Source organism: Pinus tabuliformis, chromosome 7 (assembly GCF_031772625.1).
Source record: "Pinus tabuliformis cultivar Carrire ecotype Pingquan chromosome 7, CPIR1, whole genome shotgun sequence".
Taxonomy (NCBI): Eukaryota; Viridiplantae; Streptophyta; class Pinopsida; order Pinales; family Pinaceae; genus Pinus; species Pinus tabuliformis.
The window spans coordinates 924404127-924412952 of record NC_142293.1 but is presented as its reverse complement, the minus strand read 5'-3'; positions in this window follow the sequence as shown (position 1 = coordinate 924412952).

Here is an 8826-nt window from a genome sequence, read left to right as displayed (position 1 = left end):
GATTTATTCTTCATGGCCAACCAAGTGGGACAGCGTGAAGAACAATTATGAGGAAGGCCGCTAGGGTAAAGAGGTTCATAACATTTCCCTTACACAATAACAAAAAGCAACTCTGAGCTTATGGGCCATTAAGGAACTTAAAAAAAACCAGGAAAATTAACTAGAACTGGAAACCATCATTATTGTGCCTAATAAATTAATTATAAGAGAAATGAATAAACCTCAAGCATAGCTCACGAGCTAGCAAGACCAACATTAGAAAGATTGTCATTCGAAAACCAGAAGTGAATAAAAAAAAATATATACATCTTCTTAAACAAAAACAATCACCAAGCAATTGCAGACCTCCTGCTCAAAATAACCGCATCATTTTAACTTATATAAAACATATATCAAGGTGGAGCCATATGTTGTAATCTTGCTCACAAAAAAAAATATTAAAGACTCTACTTTGTCCTCTCAAGGTGAAAAGGGGATTGAAAACCCTGTATTATAAATATAGACATATTACAATCTATGCATAATTAAAACAACCTTACAACATCGAATCCCTAGCATTACAAGCTATATCTAAACATAGGATAACCTAGAACTATCTGTGATGAGAAGTCACCGAGAATTTAGGGTAGTCAAACCTGGAACATGGCAGACTAAACCCATTATAAGACCAAAAGATTCAAGAAACTACTACACCAATTATTCAAATTATAAGTACTTGCAAGGTATTTGAAAAGAAATCAAGTCCATGGATTTGAAGGATTATGTAAGTAAGATTAAATTAAAGTTACAGTTATTAAATGTTGATGGTTTGGGGCTAGTGTTTGTCATAATTAGTCAATATTAAATTAATAGTGGTGAATAGAAAAATAGATTGTTGTAATCTTACTTTGGCCAAGATTCATAAATTGATATTCCAAGTAGAGAAATTAATTGTGTATTTAGTCACAAGAACTTGCATAAATTTTGATGGTAACCACTATTGAGTTTGCATATTTACATTTTTACTCTTACTTATTAAAGTGGAGGAACGCATAAATAATGGTGAACAACAACTCCTTATAAATATATTTATTTACATGTTATTGCTATGAATTTTTGATACAAATACATGGTTAAATTATGGTGAGTAGTAACTCATAGTAAATATATTATTGTCCAATATAAACTATTCCAAAAATTTTAATTTTAGGTGATGTTTTAAAAAAATTTATACAAATATCTAAACATCATGACTTAAATATTGCAACTATCCAGAAATTATAACAAAAAAAAATCTATAATAAAAATATTATGTAAAAATTATATTAAAATTTTTAAATTATGATTTAATTAAATATTTAAAAATAACATTTTAAATTATATATAATATATATATGCTTGCATTATCAATACTAAATGGATTGTGTAATATTGGCATGTCATAAAGTAATAATAAATAGAAATAATATATCAAATTGTAAGCACAAAATTATAGAAAAACCATGCCAATTTGGTCAGTAGTGTTGTTCCAACTGAGAACCGGAAGCTCCAGCTGGCATGCAGTTTGCCACAAATTTAATCCCTTGCACCAAAGATTCACTGAGGATGGAAGATATAAGAAGAGCCCATGAACAAGTGGCAGCTATTGAGAGGATCTTATGGGTATCTTGTCGTTGTCTGCTCCTTGACTATTTACCTCCTCAGCAGCTGGCAAGCATGTGGTTTATGGTTGAGAGGTTTATTTTAATTTTATATGTATCCCGCATACAACATATGTTTTGCATTACATTATTTTATATAATAAAAATTTGGACCATGTGGTACCAAACGTTTAAGTTATCCCATTTATCTTTCATCAAAATTATTATCTAAATCAAGATTCTTTCGGATATTTATAATTTCATGTATTAATCTTTCTAAAAAGTTTTTTATTTAAATTTTATATATTAATTTTATTTTAAATTTATAAAAAAACAAAATTATTTGGATTTCTCTTAATCAAGTTTTTTATTTAACTTTTTTTTCAATTCCATATATTGATAGCCGCAACCAAATCTCATCATATTACAAACATTTTTTTGAGTTCTATATATATATTCTATATCACCATTACACATTTCCACCTTTTAAATTTATTTTCATCAAAATTATTATTTAGATTTTTCTAAATTTATATATTAATAATTTTAACTAAATTATAATAATATATATATATATATATCATTGTTACACATTTCCATAGTTCAAATTTATTTTCATCAAAATTATTATTTAGATTTTTCTAATTTTATATATTAATAGTTATATATATAATCGTTAGATATTAAAAGCTCAAACTTATTTTCATCAAAAATGTTATTTAGATTTTTTAATCTTATTTATTAATATATTCAACTAAATCTCATCATATTATAAATATTTTTACCCAATCTCTCTTTATATATAAACTTCCACATTAAAAAATCTAATACTATAATTCTTTTCATCTCATATGGTCAACTAAGTCCCATCACATTACAAATATTTTTGACTTTGTATGTATATTTCTATATCACTATTATGAACCTCAATATTAAAAACCAAGCCATGAGCCTTTTTAATCCCATATATTATTGTACTCAACTAAATCTCACCACATTACAACATTTTATTTATTTCTCTCTTTTATATATATATATATATATATATATATATAATATTATTTATATATATATATATATATAGTCATATCACTATTACAACCCTCCACATTAAAAACCAAGCCACCAAAGATGTTAATGGATCTAATATCAACCTCCTCCTTTTATATATATATATATTCATATTAAAAATCTAATATTGTAATTTTTTCAATTTCATGTCCTCAACTAAGTCCCATCACATTGCAATTATCTTTTACTTTATATGTATATTTATATATCACTATTACAAACCTCAACATTAAAAACCAAGGCATATGCCTTTTTAATCTCATATATTATTATACTAAAGTAAATATCATCACATTACAAGTATTTTTAACGTTATATGTATATTGTCATATCACTATCACAAACCTCTACCTTAAAAACCAAGCCACCAAATATCTTCTTCTTCTTCTTCTTCTTCTTCTTCTTCATCATCATCATCATCAAAACTTTCACATTAAAAATCTAATATTCTAACCTTTTCAATTTCATGTCATCGTCGTCAACTAAATCCCACCACATTACAACATTTTATTTATTTCTTTTATATATATATATATATATATATATCACTATTACAAACCTCCACATTAAAAACCAAGCCATCATCATCATTAAAACTTTCACATTAAAAATCTAATATTCTAACCTTCTCAATTTCATGGCCTCAACTAAATCTCAACATATTACAAATATATGCAGTTATATAGATATATATATATATATAATATATATATATATATATATATATATATATATATATATATATATATATATACATCACAAAATTTCGCATCATCATCATCATCATCATCATCATCATCATCATCATCATCAAAAATCTATTATTTTAACCTTCTCAATTTCATGGCCTCAACTAAATCTCAACATATTACAAATATATGCAGTTATACATCACAAAATTTCTCATCATCATCATCATCATCATCATCATCATACCTTCTCAATTTCATGACCTCAACTAAATCTCAACATATTACAAATATATGCAGTTATACATCACAAAATTTCTCATCATCATCATCATCATCATCATCATACCTTCTCAATTTCATGACCTCAACTAAATCTCAACATATTACAAATATATGCAGTTATACATCACAAAATTTCTCATCATCATCATCATCATCATCATCATCATCATCATCATCATCATCATCATCATCATCATCATCATCATCATCATCATCATCATCATCATCATCATCATCATCATCATCATCATCATCATCATCATCATCATCATCATCATCATCATCATCATCATCATCATCATCATCATCATCATCATCATCATCATCATCATCATCATCATCATCATCATCATTTCTCAATTTCATGACCTCAACTAAATCTCAACATATTACAAATATACGCAGTTATACATCACAAAATTTCGGATTAACAATCTAATATTCTAATATTCTAACCCTTTCAGTTTCATTTCTTCAACTATATCCCATCATATTACAAATATTTTATATGTATATTTCCATATCACTATTTGATCCTCGTTATGTATATATGGATCTCATTCCCACCGCAATACAAACTAAGCTTAGCCTTCACCTTATAGGCTTTACAAAATTATTGTTTGGGCCGGTTTATTTCCATATATTAATGTCTTCAACTATGGCCACATTACAAACGTATATCTCCATATCATTATCACAAACCTCCACATTAAAACCAGGCCCCACACATATATATCATCTTTGTCATCACATTAAAAATCAAGTTGCCACAGATATATATATATATATATATATATACCCCACACATATATATCATCTTTGTCATCACATTAAAAATCAAGTTGCCACATATATATATATATATATAAAAGTTTTTGTGGAAATGCTCCATTGTTTAGTTATTGTGAGTTGTTTTACTAGTAGGGTATTTGACTTTCACTTTATAACTGTTGTTTTTGGGTAGATGGTTTGATCCTCAGAATTTTTTTTTATGTTTGTGTTGAATTGGATCTATGGATTTTTACGTGAATCTTGGAATGAGATGTAAACTTATTTTGAATATGAATACAAATAATAATAATTTACCCAAAAAAAATATATGTAATTAAATATGTAAAGATTCCAACTTAAAATACAAGCTACCAAAGGTGTAACCATACCATCTTAAAAGCCAAGCCACCAAAATATTAGTCATTAGATATTAGTTATTTACGTGGCGTGTTTATTTTGAAATAGGGATTCGAGAATTTTAATTTAATTATTAATTATTAAGAAGATGGTAGGAATTTAATCTCCATGGAATATTCTTGAGTATTCTTAATACTATTCACAAATCAAAGGTTGAGATTTATCTTCAAAGTAGCTATACTATTTTTTTCATTTTAATTATATTGATTAAGTTAAAAAACATCATATGAACAAGTGTCGCATAACTTTATAAAATGAGTTATATTTTTTTGAACATGTGGTATTAATAAGACATGGTATTGGCCCATCGTATTGTAATAAAATCGATTAATAATCTCCATGTAAAGTTGATCCAAGAGATCAAAAATATGATAAAAAATGAAAGTGCTCAAAATCTCCCAAAACCGACAAAAAAGTGTATTTATCGTCATTCTAATTCCAACGACGCTTGAATCGCCTCAATTTGACACCGTATGAGGAAGTTATCGCATTCTGAATTTTTTGGAAAACAATAAAAAAGATCAACTTGCAGGGTTGACTGTGTAGGGTACGAATACCACATGGTAGTTTGTATGCTTACATGTTGCTAACATCAGCAGGATGATTGATCAGTACGGGACCCAATTAGAAACTAACATGTGACATGCATAAAAGGCAACAATTGGGTGCTTTTGATTGGTTGAATTTGGGCCAATCCTATTGTGCCACGTGACCCAAATAGAGGGTGCCACATGGCCCAATCAGGGAAGGCGATGCAGTTCTCTATGGTTTGTCAAAAAATAATAATGGACTAGATTAAGCCTTCACAGACTCGAACCAACGACCTCCAACGCACAAGTCTACCACCGAACCAGTGGTCCACAGGTATTGCTTATTATTCATTATTGGCGGATTATATTTAAAGTTTAATCGTATGTCATTTGGAATTAATGTTGGGTCGACAGGCTAGCCCATATGGCTCGGTGCTTAGTTAAACAAATCACGACGTGACCACACCCATTGGAGGTGAGAGCAATGATGCCTAGACCCACAGTTCCACGTGACTGCATAGGACCCCGTCGAAGGTATCAGAGATGGGCATGGAGCTTGGGCCAATGACCCTTGCTTATATATATCACATAGAACCGCAAGAAGAGAGTTCATGGGGAGGGTGCGTGGCACCCTATCGTGATGGCCCTAGGCCATATGTCAACCAAAGGACTAAGAGCGGGTCCAAGGAGAGTGCATGGCCTATGTCCTACACCCCTCGGTCCCATGGGACCACACGACCATCGGTACGGGCACCGAAAAGGGGCTTTGGCCATTTTTTTTTTCAATATTTAAACTAGCCACCAAAAACAACCATGAGAGGTGCAAGTCAAACCTGTGACCTTTGCCTTACCACTCCAATGCACCCACTAATTGGACTATCACCATTTTGTTGCAATTTTTGATAGGGCAGAGAGATTATATGGTGAAGTGGCATACCAGTTTTGGAAAAAGGAGGGTTTCTTGCTCATTTTTAAACCCTTTTTTAGCTCAAGAAGAGCTTAGATAGGGGTTCTAGGGAATTCTAGACACGATGGCAGTGTTATTTTTGTAGATTGAAGCTTGTATGATGATGTATTGAGAATTTGAGCATATAATAATAAAAAAACCACCATTGGAAGTTGGATCCGAAGACATAGCCCAGGAGGGGTGAACTCTGTTATCAATCTGTTGTGTTTGATGTTGCATGTTTGTCCATTTTTAACGGTTTAAATTTTGAAAAATTTACTTAAGTTTGTGTGCTTTTGCAATTGCGGTCCATTGCCTAAAAGACATAAACTAGCTTGCAAATCATTTCATGAAACCTTAACTTTTTAAATTTTGGATCAGTTTGGTATCAGAGAATGGTTTTTCTGAAGGTTTGACAGAATTTGCAATGTTTTTGAATGCTTACAAGATCTAAATTGAGAAGAGGAGAAGGAGAACTTAAAGAACCCTGCTGATAGGCTGAAATGTACCGCCAACAACTAGGGGGGTCTCCCTGGTGTGAAGTCCCAATTAGACATCAAACCATTTGGGATAGGAGCCCCATTCAGTATGTGGGCACAACTGCCACCATGAATGTTTCCACTCTTGGAGAAGGTGTCAGAGTGGGGACAAGAATGAAATGACCAGAAAGTGAAACAAAGTCAACCCAAGATTGACATATTGCAGAAAGAGGTACAAACAAGTCTTAACAACAATAAGAAGAGGTATACCATGAGAGGGATTAGTGGGATAAAACCCAATCATGCATACAATAAACATGAACATGTCAGATTTTAATTGAAAAGTAGTTCACAATAGATCACCAACATAGCAAGGAAAAAGTAAACACAATTTCGAAAGAAAAACATACATGCAACCACTATGTATCAGTCCATAACATATTGTGTATATGAAAGCACACATACAAATATAGTGAAGTATCAGACAACCAATACAACCACCATGAGTAAGCATGGGAATCAGTGTCAAATAGACAGAACATATTATTAATGTTTCTGCAACTTCAAGTACATATCTTGCAATTGGTCAAAACCCAATAATGGAACATGGTTTTCTCATATCATTTCCCAATGCAAAACCCTAGCCCCATTGCAAATCCACTCTACTAGCTCCGAAGAGTTGAGTGGCTCTAGCTCTCAAGAATAAATCAACTATCTAATCCTAGCCTCAACTCAAGTGATAAATTCCACCTTATTAATGAGGCATGAGGGCACATTTATATAGGTCAGATGACCATTCACCTACCGTGTCCCTTTGCCTCCCCTTATGACCTTTCAACTACCCTCATGACTCTTGATCTTTCTCACTTCCTTCTCAAGAAAAATGATTATTACACGCTCAAAACAAGCCTAACATATCCATAGACATTATGGTGGGTGATATTTACATTACGATGAAGGAGAGAGAGGAGGTTGAAGAGGGTCCTTGTAAACCCTAGAACATGTGTTGCCCATATGTTGCAATGTTGTGGATGCTCGATCCTGGGACAGGCTATTTTCTTGCCACTATGCCTCACTTGCATTCATCTATCTCCTGGTGATGTGCCTTTGAGTTTATTGAAAGGTTCTTGGAACTTGGAAGGGAGTTCCATAGTGTTCTCCTTTACATCTTGTTGTATATATATATATATATATATATATATATATATATATATATATATATATATATATATATATATATATAATATATATATATATTATATATATATATATATACAAGAGCCTATTCTTTAATATAACATTGATTTGTGATTTCCAATGCTTTTACAATGAGCCAAGATTGATATTGATCATTGAAATTTCCTTCACACTTTTAGCTGGTCTTTAGAGTCATAAAAATGATACCACGCTCTGGAAATAACGACATGAAACTTAACTAGTTATGTTTCAAGGTATTGTTTAGTGTATATATTGCACTAGTTGGTACAAACCCATGCCCACTCCATTTAAAGCCTCATTTAATTCCCTACACAAGAAAGAAATAGAACAAGTTAGTTTATACACCTCATACTTTTCATATGAAGGTAAATAAGGCAATGACTAGGACTAAGATATATGGTTTGAATGAATCATGCTTAAACACAGAGTTTAGGCATTTGGGTGAGCTCATAAATTACATGTGATCTAGATATTGGGATAGGGTCCCTAGGGTCATTTTTAGGGTTAGTTTAACCCAGTTTTGTAAAAGTTTTGTAAAGAATGTATAGTCTCCATGAAATGTGGATGCGAAGCATGCATCTAGATAGGAGTCAAAGGGGTTTTAGCCCCTTGTTTGGGTAAGTGATAGGTCAGTTGTTGAGACTCACCCATGGTCCGAAGGCCATGGTATTATATTGGAAAAAGATATATATAGTTGAGTCATAACGAGTCTAGAGGTGGTAATTGGAAAAAAATTGAATGAAGATCATTTTTTTGGGCCAGTGCTAAGGCGGGAAAGCTCTGTTTTCCTATACTTAGGCG